Here is a 20,930-nt window from a genome sequence, read left to right as displayed (position 1 = left end):
GGCGCAGCCCCGTCCCCGCTCCCGGGGCCCCCCGCCCGCAGGACGCCCCTTCTCCGCGGGGCTGCAGGTTCTCAGGGGAGGGAGGACTCAGGAACCCCGTTGGGGCTCTCTGGGAAGGCGCTTCCTCGTCACGAGGCAGCCCCGGCCTTGAGCTCCACCTGCTCAGCGCTTTACCTGGATGTGTCACGTGACACCCCAGCCCCCCAGAACCAAGGCGCTGGGAAGCGCATCTTGCCCGGGGGTGGGGGAGGCTGCCCGGACGAGGAGAGGCACACCTACTGTGCGGCCCAGGAAGGCACACCACCCCCCGCCTCAGTTTCCCCCTCTGTACAGGGGCCGGACACCTGCTCCCTCCAGGTGGTTGTAAGGATCGAACAAGACCACTGGGCATTTTGTCAGGCGCAAACAGCTGCTGGAATGGCGGGGCAGAATCACTGCTTGATGGAGGAGGGATCCAAGGCTATCTGGGGGTGGGACAGGGTCATGGGAATTTTAATAATTCCCTTTTGCACTTGCTCTCTAAGGATAAGAGGGAAGTAAAGACGAGCGCGGTAGCCCCAGGTCCTACCCAGGCCGTGTCCTCTCCTTGGGGTGCTCTCCCACTCTGCCTGCCCCACTCCCACCCACTCTTCAGGCTTCTGCTGCAAGGTCAGCCCTGCGGGTCAGGCTCCCTGGCTCCCAGCCCAGGCCGGTGCCTGAGAGGCTGGCGGAGCCTCTGACCCTGCGCATCGCACCCGTGAAACAATTAACCCTGTAATTAGGGAGCTCGAGCCTGCCTCTCCTGCCAGGCCTCATCTTGCTTGGGCTGTCGCCTCAGGGCCAGAGCTCGCAGGTGGGTCTCCTTGAAGGCTCCTGACTGACCTCCACATTTCCTGTAGCGCTGATCCCTCACCCAAACTCACCCCACCTGTGCTGGCAGCCTCTCTGGGTCCAGCTGGGGATGCTAATTGTCCTGAGGTTTTAGCAGCCTCTGGACTCTGGGCTTTAAGCCTGATGGAGTCCATGTCCCAGCAGTGCTGCCTCTTGGCTTGTGATGTTGGAAAAGTTACTTAACTGCTCTGTGCCTTGCTGTGAAAACAAATAATTCTCACTGGTGCCACTGGTGTGAGGACTACATGAGTTAGAGATGATGATGAGGATGATTGTAATTATTATTGCTGCAGGAATGACTGAAAGGGTTCTTTCTCCTAATTAACATCTTTGTCCTTCCAGCAGTGGCCAAGGTCTCACCTGGGTTGGAAAGGCCTGGGCAGGGAGCCAGGGACTCCATCTACCCTGCTAAGCAGATGACTAACACTGGCAGCAGTCACATTTCCTAATTTGCTGCCTAATGGTGGTGTGGGAGAAGATCAAATCAAGGAATGAAGGTATGCACCTACCATATTCTGGGCCTCTAGGAGAGCCAAGCAGGGAGCAGGACCCCTGTCCTGCAGGAATGCACAGCAAAGTCACAAAGTGTGCAAGTGTCTTGTAAACAAGCATCCTCCTCTGGGAGGTGAGTGTGTGGTGGCCGAGGCATTTCTGTGAGTCGAGCCTCTGTTGACATACTCCCTGGCCCACCTGCTCTGGAGAGATCGGGTGCCTGCCTTCCCCTTCAAAGCATCTGAGTCTTGGTTTCTGAAATGGGATTTTAGCAGGGATTGAAGTATACATTTTTTTGCTTTTATCCCCTCCCCCACTCCCCACCCCCATTTTTTTGCTTGTGCTTGCTGTCTGCTCTCTGTTCATCTTCTTTTTAGGAGGCAGTGGGAACTGAACCCAGACATCCCATGTGGGAGGGAGACACCCAATCACTTGAGCCACCTACGGTCCCTGCTTATGTCTTTCATTGTGTCTCTCATTTTGTTTCCTTGCTGTTTCTCTTCATTGCATCAACTCCCTGCATCATCTTGTTGCATGAGCTCACCACACCTGGCCCTCACATCACATGCCTGCCTCACTCATCATCTTTAGGAGGCATCAGGAACTGAACCCGGGACCTCCCATGTGGTAGGTGAGTACTTAGCTGCTTAAGCCACATCCACTTCCAATATCTTCTTAGGGATGCTGCAGAGGTGTTTTGCAAAGGGAATCATTGAAGATAGTGACTGAATGTGAGCACACCTGCAGGAGGCAATAAAAAGTATTGAAATATATTCAAGCAAAAATTTTTAAAAGGGCAATGTAGCAGTTTGATATGGTTATGAATTTCAAAAATAGATATTGGATTATGTTTGTCATCTGGTCTGTACCTGGGCACGATTAAGTTATGATTAGGGCTTTGACTGGGATGTATCATTAGGGCATTAAGTCCCCACTGACCAAGGGGTGGGGACTCACAGATAAAAGGCACAGCAAAGGACAGAGTTGAAGGCTTTTTTATGTTGGAGTTTTGATGTTGGAATTTGATGCTGAAGCATTAAGCCAGAGCCCCATAAAGAGGAAAGAGAAGCCACCCTCAGGAAGAAAGGAACCCTGAGTCCAGGAAGAAGCAAGCCCTGGGAAGAAAGGAAACTTGAACTCAGAGATGCTAGGCCCTGGAAGAAAGGTACCAGGAAGCCTGAACACTTACAGCTGTCGGCAGCTGTCTTGCTCTAACATGTGAAAATAGACTTTGGTGAGGGAAGTAACTTATGCTTTATGGCCTGGTATCTGTAATCTCCTACCCCAAATAAATACCCTTCATAAAAATCAACCAACTTCTGGTATTTTATGTCAGCACCCCTTTGGCTGACTAACACATGCTCACAGTTTCCTCTTGTTCTACTTGTGTGTTCCACACCTTCTGGTTGAGCCACCTAACTAATTACACTTCCTGTCTATCCTCCTGGCAACCCTGTCACCCTAGCACCTACAGTAACATTCATCATGCACTAAGGTCTCAGATTCTAGTTGAGTCACACCTGACTTCCACCCAGACCCAAATTTAAATCCCCAACTTGACTCATTCAAAATAAGTGGTGCAGTTCCACAGAAATGCACGGTGTTGCAGAAGGGGTGCTATATGGGAAGTTTGCATGTTATGTATGATTGTTTTGTAAGCTCACAACTTCTCTAAGAAAATACATATTAAAAGTAAGTGGTGCAACAGGGAGGGTGTGTTGGTCACAGCCATTGGATGTGAGGTATAATGCCTCTTGATTGCTCTTAGCTTACTAACTGGTTCTCAGAAAACTACTACTATCTGGGAGGTTCCATGGCTCGGTGACTTAACGTGTGTTCTACTTTGTGCTGCTTGTTGTTTATGTTGGGTTTTGCCAAAACTCCCTAAATGGTGGCTTTTGCAAATCTGAGTTGTCCGTGGGTTTTATAGACAGCTAGCCCTTGTATGTCAAGAGGGGAAATCTTGGTTTCCAGTTTTCCCCAGAATGGGCATGATTAGTCTGAGTCAAATTGGCTAATTTTATCCAAAAGTCATTGACCTAATGGAATTGGTATAGGGACAGGAGGTGGGCAACCCCTGCCCTGGTGCTAGGGCTGCTGGGGCAGGTAGTACTTGGGAATTACGAGGCTTTGCCTGAAAGTAACTGGGAGACTATATGGGAACAAACAGTGCGTCTGTGTACTGTGCCCCAGAGGCCAAAGGCAGGGGTTCCACTGTGCAATAGGGGCACCCCCTCCACAGGAAGTATAACGTGGCAGCCCACAGGCAGTGGTGTTCCTGGGGCCTGTGGCCCCTTTGTGGCTATTGCTCTCTGCTACTGTCACTCTCTCAACCCTGACTCCATGGATTACTGTGGGTCCAATCCCTGGCAAGGTGGCTAAAGGGATATGGGCAAGACAAAGTCCAAGCCAGGGTACCAGCTTCTTCCTACGACTACAGAGGTTGTCTCAAAATTAGAAAAAAAAGGTAAAATGCCCATACCATGTACTCAGGCCCTATTAAGCCCTGATGCCTATCATGGGGCAACACCCTATTAGTGAACTGTGCAGGCCAGGGGTTCTTCTGAATGATCCTGCCACCATCCTGCTAGTGGAAACCTACCCCAACATGGATGGGAGTCCCTAGAGAAAGAGGCAATTGCCTATGAGTCTGGTATGTACAGGGTTCCAAAGAGGACCCCAAATTAAAACCAAAGTTCCAAATTTTAGTTGATTGGAGAGTCAAACCATACTTGGAGATTTTGTTCAGGGTGACAATGAGAAAGGGGCCAATTGACAACTGAGAGTCTTTTGAAGACTCCATGCCCCTCTCCTATCAACTTAGGTATTTATGACAGCAAGAAAACGTCCATTTGTCTATGGTGGGTATTACTGCCTAGTCAGATGCTCACTGGCTAACAACTGATGAAGTCCAATTTTACTTAGAAAGATTGGGATGATGCGATGGACAAGCATTTTTGAGCACAGAGACAAGAGACTCAGAATCCATCTCCAACCTGAGGAGGCCTACTTTGACACTGAATCATGGAAACTTCTTACATGGAGACCCCTGTCCTCCAAAGTACTGGGCAGCTTTATTCAACCTTTTATGGCATGGCGCATCCCATTTACAAGGCCATGGATGGGGATGCGCGATTGGCAGGAAACGAGGGACCTCATTTCAGAATCACAGATCCTGGCTTAACAGGCCCAGGCAGCCACCTTCAGGGGACCACATGACCCTTCCCTGGAGGGACTCTGTCTCCTCCTTCTGCACACCAAGGGTCCAGTCCCCAACCCCAGGGGTGTTGTGACTATTGGAGCAGTTCTTATTAAACAGCTGCCTCCAGAGGGGGCCCCTTTTGCTCTTACTTTCCTCCCTACATGCATCTTTTTCATAGACTGTGTAGCAATTTGATATTGTTTATGTGTTCCAAAAATAGATATTGGCTTATGTTTGTAACCTGGTCTGTTCCTCCAGGCATGTTAGATTGTATTGAATTGAGAGGTTTCACTTTTACTTGATTAAACAATGATTAAGCCTTTGATTGGGTCATGTCAGTAGGACATTGCATCCCTGCACATACAGAGACTTACAGAGAAAAGACATGGCAAAGGACAGAGCTGGGAGTTTTTGAGCTGGAGCCTGGGAAGGAAACACACAGAGAAGCAGATACGGCAGAGGCCCGGGGAAGAGAGATGTGCCATTTGCCTTGTAATCTACAGCTGGCCTTGTGGAGAGAGCAAAGCATCTGACCCGGGAAAGGAGCAAGCCTCAGGAAGAGAGGAGCCCAGGAAGCCTGACCCCTTGCTGGCATCGGCAGCCATCTCGCTCTAGCATGTGGCAATAGACTTCGGTGAGGGGGGTAGCTTGCCCTTTAAGGCCTGGTAACTGTAAGCTTCTACCCCAAATAAATACCCTTTATAAAAAACAACCAATTTCTGCTATTTTGCATCAGCTCTTCATTTACTAATAGAGTATATATGTGCATTTTAACCTAGTACAACGTATTTGTAGCTATATACAGTCACCTTTATAATTTGTTTTATTCACTCAATGTTATGTTACAAATATTTTCCTCTACTGGTTTACAGTCTTGATAATGACTATTTTGAAGGGTTAAATGGTACTTTATCTTATTTATTTATTTATTCTGTTTTGTTTTGTTTGGGGTACAGGGCCAGGGATTGAACCTGGGAACTTGTCAATGGGAAGCTGGCGCTTAACCACTGAACCACAGTGGCTCCCTGAGTTAATTTGTTTTGTTGATTTGCTTGTTGTTTCCTTTTTTTTTATTTTTAGGAGGCACCAGGGATCAAACCTAGGACCTTCCCTGGGGGAAGCAGTTGCTCAACTGCTTGAGCCACATTAGCTCCCGGTACTTCATCTTATTAAAGAATCAAGATTTACTAATTCACTTCCCAGTTGTTTAGCAGTGAAGTAATTTATATTTTTTAGTGTATAGCCCTGTAATACATATCTTTATGTATGTAGTGTTTTCCTTCTTTTGAATTTTTTTAAGGCATCATGCTTTTTGTTTAAATGACAGGTGAGAAAACTGAATCCAATGGTACCTGTAAAGAATCCTGATTTAGCCCCAATTATGAGAACTCCACTGTTCCGTCAGACATATCAAGTAAGTGATTTTGATCCTGTGATACTTTTAGTGTCCTAGCCTGTTGTTCAAATGCACTAGTTGGAATCCTGAATATTTTACTTGAACAATTCATAGAAAACAAATGATGACCTCTACCATTATTATTATTCTGTTGATATTCTAACTGATGCACAAATTCAAGACAGCCTTAAATTGAGGACAGAATAAGCTGCTGTGCGCTCCTGTCAACATTGGTGGAGCTCTGCCATTTTACTAGCAGGGGGCAATGTGGGTCTACCTGTGGTTCCTGAGCTTGGCTCAGGAGGGCCATTTCCTTAAAGGGGACTTTCCTGGGGGACTAGGCCCTATGCTAACTGTTAGGGACTCGGCAGCTGTGTCCTCTCTAGCCTGGCACAGACCCTGAACAAGTATCTTTGTGTCATTTCAGTAGCTGCTTCCCAGGGATAAAGAAACCTTCAACCCCTGGCTTAGTGGAAACTGACCTCATTTTTCCTAGTGTGTATCCTCTGAGACATAGGCAACAACAGGTTATTATTATAAACTAATGAAACCAATGGAAAACTTGAATGTTCCCTTGTACATCTGGCCATATCTAGTCATTGCTGGCCACTGCAGGAGTCCAAAACTGCAACATAGTCTCCACCCTCTATCCAGCAATTGCCAGCTGCTCTAGGAGTCCAAAAGTGCAACATATTCTCCATCCACTCTCCAGCAATTGCCAGCTGCTGCAGGAGTCTGATCCTGCAACCTACTGAGGGATCTCTTAACTTTCATATACTTACTAAATATTTCCAATGCAATGTACAACACATCAAACACACTTATCTTGCTTCTTACTTCTACAACCCCACTGTGATATTGGTAATTACCAGGTATTTTATTTCAGCAGCACAAAAAACTACTTATTTTATGATCTTCCACTTTAATATGCTTTTTAAGGTGGCCTCTGCATCTTTACAAAACACATTCCTTTAGTAGCCTAGCCTGCTGTTCAGATGCACTAGTTGGAATCCTGAATATTTTACTTGGACAATTTACAGAAAACAAATTAGTACTTCTACCATTATTATTTTGTTGATATGATTCTCAAAAGAGAGGTGAAATGTGAACTGAAAGTGTTTCTGTTTAATTTTTGCTTATTTAGTCATAAATTATTGGAGGAGGGGAGAAAGAAGACAGAATTTAAGCTGTAATCTGTAAGTGCAGTCAGATGAGATTTTTGCATTAAATTATATGAATGCCAGAGCTATAAATACCAAGTTGTGATTTTCTATGGCCAGGTAAAAGCTCAGAGTTTATAGCCAGTGAGTCGTGACAAGTTAACTAGTGGACTTGCTGGGGGGACGGGCTGGGGGGTAGACTGTGTTAGCTTATGATATGTGATGAAATACCATGGCTTGGAATCTGATTCTAACCACTGCTTTAAAGATAAACTGTCAGAAGGTAAATGTCCTCCAGCAATTCAGATCAGGTGGCCTTTGCCATTTGACACTACCTGTCATTTCATCACATTCCATGTAGTAATTTGTTTTGAATATGAGCGGTACCACATATACCTGAGGATTTAAATATTCAGGATTCTTTTCATGAATTTGGTCCACCAGAGTCAGAGAAGCAAAGTAAAAAACCCAGTGGACTTTGAAATCAGATAGAGAGCATCTCCTCTTTATAGAAATGCCATGGAGACTGAGACAGGTTTAGTGATTTATCAATGTGTGAGAGAATTGGGACTTGATGCTCTAGCATCTGTATCATCTTATTTCATATCTCCTGCTTGTTACATTATACACCACTGCCATTTTAAAAGAAATGAAGAGAGGAATCACTTTTCACTGGAGTTCATACTCTGCTAGGTGAGAGAGAATACATAAAGAAATTCAAGGAAAATAATTATAACCCAATTTAAGATCAAATATAGAAAATATATAATAAAAATTGCACGCATAACTAATAAGGAAGGAGGAAGCAAATGAAATGGTTGTCATGGAAAACACGAAGGTCTCAGAAAGGAGGAGAGTTTTTGAGCAAAGTTTCAAGTGTCAGGACATCAAGAATTCTTTTCACAGATTAATTCTAATTCATTGTTTTTTCCTTCATAATTTTCTTGAGTAAGCTACCTGGAAACAAAAAGGACCCATATCTAAACTTCTAGTGATGATAAAATCTCTCCCTCTTAGTAACATAATAAAACTTGCATATGAAATTATATATTTTTGATTAATACACTTTCATTCTAAATGTTTTCATTCCTGAAAAAATAATGTAACTTTAGAGACTTTTTAAAAATTCACCTATCAAAACAATCCATCTATATATTTTTTTACTGTTTGGGTTACAAGGAACAGAGACTCACTCAGTCTGACTGAAATAAATGGTTTTGTTGATGGGATACTTAGGCCAGTAAAGGAAATACACTATATGGGATCCCAAGGATCAGAGTCCTTGCTTATCTGGAACAGAGAAAGGCACTGTAACCAGAGAGCATTTTGGTTCAGGAAAACCTCAGGGGCCCCAGGTGTGAACTGGGTAATGATGATGACTGTGATAGTAATAACATTTATTAGGTGCTTTCCATGTGCCAGGCAGTATTGCCTGTATTAAAGCATTTAGTCCTCCAGCAACCCAGTAATGTAGCTCAACACAAGAACCCGTTAGAGTGGGTGACTGTGCAGGACTGTGTATCAATGTGGGGGCCAATAAAGGGATATGTGGCCTAGATGTAGGATAGGTATTACAACATGCCATGATTGGAAACACTTCAGAAGGGGAAAGGCGGATTGCACTCATGGTATCAGCTGCACCAATTGTAGGGAGACAGTCTGGGTGGAATGATTGTGAACATAGACTGTGTGGCAGGCAGACCCTTGTTAACCTTGGAGAAGTGACTCCATCTCTGTAAGCCTCAGTGTTCTCATCTGTAAAAGAGTCCTTTCTTAATAGGGTGGTTGTAAAGGTTAAATGAAATAACACATAACTAGGTACTTTGCAACAGTTCTTAATACATAGGGCTAAAAATGAAAGTGTTCATCATTATAATTTGAAATCATTTTATTTTATTTTTAAATGTTTATATTAAAGTTAGTAGATCACATAGAATGTTACATTAAAAAAACCATGAGGTTCCCATATAACCCACTTCCCCCCATCATTTTTATAAATTGTATTTTTTGAAGATACATCACAGAAAAGGTTATATTATGAAAAACATAAGAGGCTCCCATATACCCCCCACCCCACTCCCCCACCCCACTCTTCCCACACCAGAATATTCTTGCCTTTCAACCAAATTGTTTCCTTCATAAAACCTTAAACCAGATCTTCAATTCTGCAAAGTCACTTATTGCAGTAAGGCAACCAAAACCTGAAATTCCTTTTCATATGATTTAACTGAATTTCTCTGTGTGTGAAGCATGGCCTACCTCTCCCTTTGCAAAGAGATAGAGCTATCTCCCCATCATTCCCAAACAATACAGCTCTTTAATTCTTTCCATACTCATCAAGTGAGAGGGGTGCCTAAGCCATCTAAGCACTTACATCTGTCTTCTGCTATGTGGAAAATTCCATTGCTTAAGGTGTTTATAAATATAAAATATAAACTGGAATTCTTAACTGCTTTTTTTTTCATTTTAGCAGCTTTTAATGGAATTTGTACATAAGATTCTTTTATCCCTGCATCTTCTCAGTTGTTTCTTCCTTATATTTGCCCTTTTCCTTTCCTACTTGGTGAGATTTGGCTTTACATTCGAGGGTCTTTTTACGGTCTTTATCCATTTTTAGCCTAGTGATAACTACCTTGCTGGGGTGAATGCCCACACGGACAGTGGTGCCATTAGCCTTCTCCCGCTGCCCCCATTCGATGTAGATGACATATTCCTTCCTGTAAACCTGGACTACTTTGCCAATTTGCTGACCTTTGTAGTGTCCTCTCACAACCTGAACTTCATCATCTTTTCGGATAGGCATGGATCGAACATTATATTTCTATCTCAGCTCCTTGGAAAGAGGGGAAGACATAATCTTCCTCCGAATGTGGGAAGGTGCATTGAAATGCCTTTTATGGTTCTTGCTCCGACCAGAGGTCACAAAGGGATTGAACTTCATTTTGGCCCCTGCCACTTCAGCGATGGCTGCAAAAGGAAAAAGAGCGGCTCTCTATTTTTGATGCTGATTTTAACTGTATTTAACACTGGAAACGACTTAAATTCATCATCACATTATTAAAGGGCAAGAGTACTCAAAAGTACACTTCTTGCACCTGTATGTTTCTGTGTACATGTATATGTTTTCTGGTTTGTGATTTGTTCTAGTAATTTTTAAAAAAATTTTTCCCTTAATCATCCATTTCTTTAGTGTGTATTAATCCTCATTGTGAGCAGTGATGAAATTAGTGTATTTTCTCTTCCTTCTCTTTCCCCACCCTCTCCTCTAGCACCTGATAGGTGATTATATAATTTTGCTTAAGTGTTTGCCTTTATTCTGTAAATATGCCTATACTAATGACTATCTTGAGATACTGATGATGGCAACTTCATTGTCCCCTCCTCTGGCCAAGTGGTGAGTTCCATGGGACCAAATGTCAGACAAGGAAAGGGGATGGGTCTGTCACACCGAAGACAATACCCGAATGAGTGATAGGCAGGTAACATCACCCATCACTGCCCCTCTACCCTAGTATATACCACCTGATTGCTTGGCTCAACTCCCTTGCTCACATAAGATCTCTAATATATTCTCTTTCTCCTCAGAAAAGCCAAGAATTTGATATCCTTGTCTTAGGTTCTGTGTTTCCTAGAGGCAATCAAGGCTTTCTGCCATCATTTGGAAAGCAAGTGCAGAACAAGAACTTAGCTTAATTTTCTTAGTTTTTGTTAGTTGATGAATTGATTTAGATCAATGGTTTTTTTTTTCTTTTTACCCATGATCTCTGTTTGGTCCAGAGATTCGAAGATTCTCTCACATTCAGCCATGGAAGTAAGGTAGAGCTGGGATAGAATCTCATTTCTTGCCCAGTATTCTTCTGCCATGTCAAATTCTATGTAATTCATAAATTCAGCCAAACTTTACTGGAAGATACTGGAACAACTCACTTTTTCAGAGCATGGGAGGTCAAGTGCAAGAAGGAGGCTTAAATGATGTAGCTCTTGTCATTTGTTTAAGAGATACACCACAAGAATGTGTTATAGATGTAGCTGTGATCAGGGCTCAATGACTTCCACAGATGGCTGTCTACTCAGTGAGCAGCATAATGTCCCCACATACAGGAAGCCTGGGAGTGCAGTTGTCAAATCTCAGTGTGAGCCCATTTGTAGGAGTCCAACATTTTTATGGTTTCAGTTCACATGTTGGCAAGATGCTGGGTAATAAGATCATGGCATAATGTGGCTGACAGGTTTTTATGTGTATAGGCATTTTAAAAATCAGCAAACCAAATTAAAGCAATTTTTTTCTACAGGTTATTTCTAAGATAGTGCTTTTAAATGCAGGATGGCCAAGTATTAGTGAGTATTTGACAAATTTGAGGAAAAAAATGTCAGAAATTGAAGACAGGCATACAAAGTATGATATATGAATAACTGGAGTGCCTGAATGAGAAAACCAAAGCAAAGACATGAAAAAATATTAAAAATTATAATTCCTTATTTTTTCTGGAAAGAAATTCTTTGAAGCTGCATTATAAAACCTTACACTGAGTATTGACTCAGAATGACTAATAGCAAGACATATTCTAGCTAAAATTACTAGGGTGTAAAGGAAGAATGAAGTCTTTTCAGCATTAGAGGAGAGCAAGTGACATTATGAAAAGAACATAGCATCTCATCATCAGTTTTGATAATACTTTGTGCCAGAAGAAAATGGGGTAATACATTTATGGAAAGAAATGTGAATCATGGTGTTATAAACAGCAAAACTGACATGAAAGTGAAAACAGCACTGAAATCCAACTTCACTGGCTTGAAGTTGGGTAATATTGTTCCCATGATCCCTTTCAGGTGAGGGAACAGATTTCAGGAAATGAAATGTCTAGAAGACATTGGTAGGACAGATGTTAAGTCTTAAATTTGCAGTTATTTGTCCATTCATTCACTCTAAGTTTGTTCAGGGTGCTTATCTATCTATGTGTTTATTTTATTGATAAGGATGAAGAAAAACAAGTAGTTGGAGAGAAATTGTTTAATGTTTTAACATCTAAAATTAAATGCCAAACCTATTTCTAAAACTCAGTGTAAGTCTTTCAAACTGAAAAATAAATTTTCCCTCAATTGGCTGATTAGGGAATTGGGTAAAAGGGGCTGAGCACTGAGGCATCTCCATTTCTTTGATATTATATCCCCTTTCAGTCTCCAAACATCATATAATCTCCAGATCCTCTGAGACTCAGACTGAGGCCTCCAGCTCAAGGTCTTTGTGCTGTCAGTAGTAGGGATCACTGGGGAGGCGCAGAGGTGGATGGAGGAGTTTTTCTGAAGTGGGTAACAGGACCCAGAAGACATCTCGGATCCTTGATTGTCTGCATTTACTTTGACCAGCCAGTTCATGTTTCCACCTCCATGTTCACATAGAATACTGGAAACCTCAGTTTCTTCTCAGTTTTGCTGATTTTCCTAAAGTGCCAAAAGAAGGTTAGGAAAGCAATGGAATACGTGAACTTGTTTCCCTTCCTCTCTTTATCCTATCCACTCCACACTCACATTTCCTCTTCTTCTTCTTCCTGCCTTTTCATCCATTTCTTCAGTGTCTTCAGTGTATTCTAGGAAAAGAGAATTTATGAAAAGAGACTCCTCTTCCTTGAACAGTGTAGACAGCTGCAAGGAAAGGAACCCACTTGATGACCATGTGCACGTGTGCAGGAACGCCCTGCAAGGGGAGAGCCCACCCCAGAACTAACTTCACAGGTGCTCCTTCCACTGGGTGTGGCCCAAAGCTTCTGACAACCAGCCCAGTTCCCTGCCTGGACCATTCAGGCTTATGCAAACTGATTCAGTGATGCACGTATGTTAAAACCAGGGCAATGCTAAGAAAATAGGTAAAGAGGATGGAAGAAATTTGTAGACATTGTTGTTCCCATGACCTCAACTTCCTGGATGAGACCACTTCCTTCAGGATAAAATTCATAAAATAAGGAACAGATAGAATGGAGAAAAGCTATAAAGAGGAGTTATGAATAAGAAAGGGAGAGATTACAAAATAGACAGAAAGAGGAAGGAAATTATATGCAAATTGTTGTTCTCTGTATCTGATACTTCAGAAGCTGTGAAGTAAGCCTCCTGGTAACCAGGGCAGGAATGGTGATCTATCAACCTTGTGAAAGGAAATGGGAAAGTTAGGGTTGAGGGCAGAATTCAAGCTCCTGTTGGTTATGACAGCGTGTGGTCTGTTCCCAGGACACAATTCTGTCCTCACCACCACACTTCTCTCCTAGGGCCTCAGTCAATTCACCTTGGCTGTGAAGGAGTGGGTCTAAGATTCCAGAGTCCCTTTCCCAGCTCTCAAATACTATAACTGTGGCCAGTGAGGAATGCCTGTATCCTCTTGTTCCTCTAAGAAGGCAGATACTCTCCATGTCTTTTTATACATGATGTTGTCTTTCTTCTCCTTTTTACCACCTTCACTACCTCCCTGCCTCTTTTCTCTCTCTCTATTACTGCCCATTTGTTTTCTCCTTGTCAGTTTCCACCAATCATATTGTTCTATAATACAACACTGGAGAACAATCATTGTTCCCATATTATTCCCTTATTATGCTGTCACCCTCTCCAAAATATCAAGTAGTCAATTAACCAATCCACTCTAATCACGGAGCAACTATCAGAAGCATGGAGTTGAATCAGGTGTTCTGTTCTAGCCAGTCAACTCTGCCCTGTTCCCCACTTGACAGTCATGCCCCTCCATGTACCTTTCCTCAGTCTTGTCCAGGCACCCATCAATGCTAGTATTTCAGCGATTTAACGAATTCCCAAAAGATCACACTTATTTAAGTGGCCTGTAGATCCCCTATTATATCATTTTCAGACTAAGTGGATACAGACACGTTACTTTACCTCTAATCTTACATTCAACCCCTCCAATCAATTCAGAAACCTATAGGGATGCTGTGAGGACAAAGTGTCTTCCATGAACCTAAGGTCATACCAGTCTCAGGACAATCACCTGATTTATAGGATTAATGGTCACTATCACCCACAGGACATGATTCAACTCCATGCCTCTGAGAGTTGCTCCCTGGTTTAAAATGGATTGGTTAATTGATCCATTGATTTACTGAAGAAGGTGGCAGTGTAATATGGGAATAATATGAGAGGAGCAGGGACAGCAAGAGCCAATATGTGAAGCAAGCCTGGCAGGCCATTCACACAAGGTCTCTAGAAACCCAGCCAGGCTTTGGAATGTGTTGGAGAAAGAGTTGTACATGAACCTCTCAAATGGAAGCAATTTCAGGTTTTAATCTAATCCCAGGATTTTGGATTTGTGTGAGCAGTAGAGAATAGAAGGATGTTCAAGGATATGTTTCTTTTGATACCTTTCCAACAGCCAGGTACATGTGTAGTAAGCCCAGAGCATATGTTCTTTATGTCAGAAAGGATAAAACATTAATGAAGTGCTACCAGACTGGTAAGTACAGAGGGAGAAGCCCTAATTCTCAACCACCACCTGGCACTCAGTAGAAGAACTTTGTCCCAAGTCTAGTTGATAGTCTGGGAGAGCTTGTGTCCTGCCAGATCCCCTCCATTGTAGGTCAACACCAAAACCTCAACTACACTCTCTTGTGCTTTATTCCCAAGAGCTGCTAACCAAGGAAAAACAAAGGCTTTGATGACTGGTCTTATGGGAAAGTTAATCTTAAATAGCACAGCAAGGAAAGATGATTGCAAACACAGTACACTCAAAGAACATGATCATAATACTTCTTACTATTGTTATTAAATATGGAAAGAATAAAGCAGACCTCCATGTATATTTCCATTACTTTCTGATTTCACAGTCCCTTCTTCAGTTGCTAAAGTAGCAGTGTTACCAGACTGTTTCTGATAACCCACTCTCATTGGATCCTATCTTGAGTGATATTGCCTACCTGGATTATCATTTTCATCACTGCTGGTGGAGTCATATCTCTGATCCACAAACCAATCTTTAGGAACACAAACATTTGCAAGAAAGTTTGTGGAGAATGTGGCACACCCGTCCCTTCCTTCTCCACTTGCTGGCTTGCTGGCTACCCAAGATCACCACAGGTTCTTAGACCATCCCTGGACTCTGTGGAGTCAGAGGCCTTCAATAAGACATTATAAATGGTTTGCAAATGAGCAAGGTGGAGAAAGAATCCCCTTTTAACTATTTACTTCCCCCTTTTTGATGGACCATTAAAGCTCTTACCTCCAAACTTATCACCCTGAAATTCTGACTGTTCTGGAAATACTCTGTATTAGATGAGTTCAATGAAAAGACCAATGGCAGGCTCAGAGCAACTGCCTGGGAAAGTGTATTGTGAGGATGGAAATGTTCTTTCTGTATTGTCATGCCATAGCTACTAGCACAAATGGCTGTTGGGCTTTTGAAAAATGGATAATACTACATTGTGCTGCAGATGCCCTGAAGGTGTGGTGCTCAGTAATAAGAACTGAAATCATGACTGTTCCAAACTCCTAGACGATTCGAGATCCCACCAGGCCAAAGAGATGTGAACAAAGTGTATAGAATTTGGAATCAAAGCACTTAATATCTCCAGAATATGGTTTCCTGTTCTCTAGATGTGAAACTGGAAAATTCATTCACTTCTCATCCTTCCATATCTCATGTGGATAATGGTTTACATTGTAGTTTTCACTCTCCCCCAGTCCACTCACTGGGCCATGGCAGGACATACAATGTCCAGCACCCGTTTATGCAGGATTTTGCTGTTATTTGTACACAAGCATTTTATTAGCTTTCTAAAGTTTAATAATTGGGTAATTGTTTTAAAGACATTTTATTTATAACTTTTTATTGTGGGACTGGATTCAAGTCTAGGCAAAACATTGTTTTATTATTATTTTTAATCCTTTATCATAAAGATACTCTGTTGTAGAAGATTTGAAGATATTTAAATATTGCTGTTTAAAAATTGACCACTATAAATCATGTAGTATTTTTCCTTCCAGTCTTCCTTTTCTATACCCTGAATGCTTATTCATTGAATGTGTTGGATGTCCATCTTTATAAACTCCAGGCACCAATTTGATAGTTCATTACTAAGGGAGACATGAATTGAGTGCTAAGACTCTAATGCAGTTATAAAAGTTGCAGCAAGGATGATATACCCCAGATCAATAGCGAAATGGTAACTTGAGTTCTTTTTGGTCACTGTCCCTAAGGCATGCAGCAAACAGTGCCGAGCATTTCTAGGACTCAAGATGCTGATATTATGAAATACGCTAATATCTCCCAATTCCTATCTGTTTGGGCTGTAGTGTAGAGGAATGCCTTAGGTATACCAGATTGTGCTTGCAGTTCTTCAGAATCTGAGCTGAACAGGCACGTGGAATTTCTAAGTGCTTTTCACACTGTGTCAATTCATAGTCTGCAGTAACGGCAATAATAACAGGTCTGGGTCATGTGATCAGTGAGTTGACTTATAATGATGGACAGGATGTGGGGTCTGTGCAGGTCTGATACATCCAGGAATACACACAAATGATCAGTTTCCATTGCTGGCAAGGTGTAGAATCATCCTGTGCCCAAGTGATTGGGCTAGATTATGGCTATAGCTTAAGGATCAGGGACACTCATGTTTGAAATTGTAGGCTAATTGTCTCTGCACCTCAGTTCTTCATCAGAAGAGTGGGAATAAACAGTCATAGTATGGTAGTGTTGAAGATGGAATGAGTAAATATATGTAAAGGGTGTAGTAGTGGTTTTTCTGAGAAGTTGTCACTGGCAATTGTGCTATATAGGTGGGAAATAGTTTCTCCACCCCTACCTTCACAATCTCATCTCAAAGACTCTAAAATAGATACCTCCAGCCCTGGTACACAAACCCTCACCAGCTAAAGGGAACACAGCTGCCTACAAGGACTGTAGAACATGGCCATCACTTAACTAGAAAATAATCACATCCCCATTTCTCATTCTCACCTGGAAGCTGGAATCAGGGTGGCTCTTCAGAGTAAAGCAAGCACACAGTCCCTGGGGATTGAACACAGGCCCTCATACATGGAAAGGAGGTGCTCAACCACTGAGCTACATCAGCTCCACCCTGGTTTTTTAATTATCTAGATTTTTTCAGAAGTTCAAAAATACTTACCATTTTCTCTTGTACCTGAGGCCACCTGTAATTATATTAAAGAAAATACTCAGGATCAGATCATGCTGTGTAGTGTTGACACAGTCTTTTGTACTTTTGGTACAGATGGGAAACAGTGGTTGAGTGAAAGATCCAATAAGTAATTGTAGCAGACACACATGGAAAAACACAAGCTTTTCCTAGATAATGCATCTCTCATGTCTATTTTGGTTGGCACAAAAAATTCTTACTCTTAGAAGGAAAAACTGCTGCCAATTAAAAAGCCCATATACTTGATACCCTGCTGTTGCTATTTGTAAAAAACAACTTGAAGCAGTAATAGAATACTCTTAAATAAGGAAATTGTATATGTCATCTGTAATGTACACGGTCAGAATTTTCATATCTGAACTCCATTGAAAATGAAAGGAATAAGTAAAGTGATGATTTTCTCAGACAAAGAAAGGCAACCTTGCCTTGGAATTAGATGGGGTCTCCTCCTGTGCACTGTCACTAGGTGGTTCCTCCATCAGGCCAAGGCCTCTCTTTAAAAGGTGGTACACATTCTAATAGTGTTTAAGTGCCCATCCTGTGCTGACTAAAAATAATCTGCTTGCTCACAAAAGCCAAATTGATTGTTAGGGAGGCATCCCCCACTTAGAAGAGCTCATTATCAAAGTTGAATTTTAAAAGTCCCATTCAAGTACTTGCCAAACAAATAAATTTTCCCTTTCTGTTGTACAGAAAGGCCTTATGTCACCAGGCCAAACCAGAAGAAAAAAGGTTCAAGTATACAAACAGGACTGCTGTTAGCAGCCTAAACCATAAGAACCAAAGTTCAAAATGCCAAAGTTCAAAAGTCACCCCTAAAAGATCTAGAACCTCAACCAAAAAGGGATTTTCAGAACCAGAGGACTCACAGACAAGAACTCAGGGCTTTTGGGGAGATGGCAGAGCTGAAGGGGCTTTTACCTTTACCATGCTCAAACTCAACAGTAGCTCCAGAGTCAGGTTGGTAGTTACTTAGAATCCTGTTTCTAACACTATATAATGTCAACTGAGAAATAAACTAAGCTTCAAGGCAACAAAGGCATTGATTTACGGTCTTAGAGTTGCAATTAGGGGAGCACAGATTCAGGTAGTAATCCAAATCATGTCCCATCTTTGTATTTCCAGGCAAGGGGCTTTAAAGAAGACTTGAGAAGTTGTTTGTAGTTGCACTGTATTTGGGATATTCAGTATTCTATATTGTCCTTCAGGTTAGATAGTTAACTGAGTTCTTTATCTTGTGTGTGTGTATGTTTTAATGGTCAAAGATCAGAGAAGAAATACTTTCAAATATTAGCATTGGAGTATGGATGTGGCTCAAGCAGTTGAGCACCTGCTTCCCACATGGGAGGTCCTAGATTTGGTTCCTGGTGCCTCCTACAAAAAAAAAAAAAAAAAACCAACCAACCAACAATCAAACAAAAGAAACCAACTCAGGGGAACTGATGTGCTTCAGTGCTTAAGCACTGGCTTCCCACATATGAGGTCTCAGTTTTAATCCCCAACCCCGGTATGTTAAAAAAAAAAAAAAAAAAAAAAAAGCATTGGTATTTTTTCAATGGTGAACTTGTGATTTTGATTCCCTTTGCTGTGTCATCTGAAGTTTCTTAAATAGTATGTATAAGTTGCATAGAGAAATAACTACTTTGAGTGTTAATTGACACCTGTAAAAGTCAAAAGGTCGAATGTGCTTCTGAACACTTGCCTTGAATTGCTTTTCTAATGCCTTACCCAGCATATTTTTGACAGCAACTGTGATGTTCAAGGCCAGAAGATGAATGTGATTGGGAACTTGGACATTGGAATTACATGTTCAGGGCTGATTCCTGACTCTGCTTCATGTCAGCTGGGAAATTTACTAAATTGTCTGTGTCTCATTTCCAGATCTGAAATACAGAGCAAGTACCATTGGCCTCATCGGCTGTCCTCAGAAGTAAGTAATGGTCCTGGCTCAAATCAGAGACACAATCCATATTAATTTATTGATATATCCAGTGTTCTTTTTCTTATTATTCACTTGTTTACTCAGTTACTTTTCTTCATATGGTAATTCATAAATGTATAAGTATTATGAGACAAAAGTCATCCTAAATTCCAAGAGCAATACCCACAGTGGAGTTCTGACCTTTTTCTACCCTCCCATTGATAGATATTTATGGACAGCAAAGGCAGACTGGATAAACTGGGGGCAAAATAATAGTTAGTTGGCACACTGTTCTTATGTTGTGCTAAAAACTTCTGCCAAGGGACTAGGCCCAAACTGAGTGTGAAATACTACAATATCTGTCTGGAAGACCAGAGCATGGAATATTGGAAAGTACTTCACAATACTTGTGAATTAAAGACAGCCAAGGTGTCTTTTGTTGTTGTTGTTGTTACTGTTTTTAGGAAAGTTTATTACCAATCCCTTAGGAGTGCATTACAAATAATGGGGATAGAAACCCAAACCAAACCTTGAAACACTTGAAAACAGGCCTGCTAGAGAACCAGATGGCTCCAAGTTGTCAGGGAAAGGAAGTAAAGGAGAGGCATTCTAGACAGTGAGCTACCCTGGAGCCTGAGTCTGTATATTAGTGTGACTATTCTGGGGAAAGGGGGGTCAGAAATCCTCACCTCCATAACCCCAGTGTTGCCCTGGATGGTGGGGAGGAAAGGCAGAAGCAAGCACTGAGGGCACAGACCTTACTGAGTCTAATCTTGGTGTCACTGCCTCCAAAACTGTGAGACAATAAACTCCTTTAAGCCAACAAGTATGTGTTATATGACATGTCAACCATGGTGTACTGAAACAGTTCCTTTGAAAAATCCTCTTGCCCCAAAGTTCCTGAGGGGAAGAATTGATGCCCTGGAGGAGGTGACTCACCCACAAGAAGAGTACATATCCTGACCCAGCCTCCTGTCTCTACATTTCCATCCTTGATATAAAATATGAGGTAGTTTCCCCTACATAAAGGCCTTCTGAAGTACCAAGTATGTCTAAATTTTTGGCCCTCCTCCCCCAGCATCTTCACAATACCTTCTGCCTCATGTGAGTCTTCCTGGGAGTTGGCCTACCACCCCAAGTGACCAGTGGTCTGCTTGGCTCCTCTACTGGCTCAGAACCTAAGACATTCCAGACCAACTGCCAGATAACAGCTATGCAAAGAATTAGCTTCACCTTTAACTGAACTACTCTGGAAGAACAGTTAATGTCATCAACTGGCAAAGTCACCCACCTGGCTGAAGTTTGGTGAGTTAATGAATGAAGTCTCCCTGTTCCCAATTATCTCCCTGACTAAATATTTGAACAACTCTTAGTGTGGAGTCTGTACCTTCCCTGCTGAAGTCTTTCGCATCCTAAGAGTACCCCTTCTGTAAGATATGGGCGTGAGACTTTGGTTCTAATATGTATTTTACTGATCACTAGTGATGTTGAATGCATTTTGATACTTCTGCTCATTCTGAACTCAATGCAGAAATTATGATTTATGGTTTACAGAAGAGGGGACACGGTGAATCATTTTTTCTTTGAGATGTCCACATCCTTCGAGAACCCAATCTTGCTCAGAGTAATCTCAAATCCCCAAGGGAGACAAACACACAGCCCTGTTCTCAGAAATGCTTCATGTTCCTGCATCAAGAGTCCCCACTAGGCTTAGAGAAGAAAGATGGCCCTCCATGAAGAG

The 20,930-nt window shown here is 42.1% G+C and overlaps 2 long non-coding RNA genes across 2 annotated transcripts; one reads left to right on the top strand and one right to left on the bottom strand.

The window, feature by feature from the left end:
- Nucleotides 1–1,105: 1,105 nt before the first annotated feature.
- On the top strand, nt 1,106–20,557 carry LOC139439637 (uncharacterized). The gene is made up of 4 exons (XR_011649571.1): nt 1,106–1,993; nt 5,892–5,978; nt 19,150–19,198; nt 20,268–20,557. It is a non-coding gene; the product is annotated as an uncharacterized lncRNA (long non-coding RNA).
- On the bottom strand, nt 12,117–20,381 carry LOC131279670 (uncharacterized). The gene is made up of 4 exons (XR_009187047.2): nt 20,282–20,381; nt 17,239–17,263; nt 12,650–12,708; nt 12,117–12,562 (listed from the first exon to the last, which is right to left on the bottom strand). It is a non-coding gene; the product is annotated as an uncharacterized lncRNA (long non-coding RNA).
- Nucleotides 20,558–20,930: the final 373 nt, after the last annotated feature.

Source organism: Dasypus novemcinctus, chromosome 9 (assembly GCF_030445035.2).
Source record: "Dasypus novemcinctus isolate mDasNov1 chromosome 9, mDasNov1.1.hap2, whole genome shotgun sequence".
Classification (NCBI taxonomy): domain Eukaryota; kingdom Metazoa; phylum Chordata; class Mammalia; order Cingulata; family Dasypodidae; genus Dasypus; species Dasypus novemcinctus.
The sequence above is the reverse complement of the archived record's forward strand: the minus strand, read 5'-3'. Positions and strand labels throughout refer to the sequence as shown.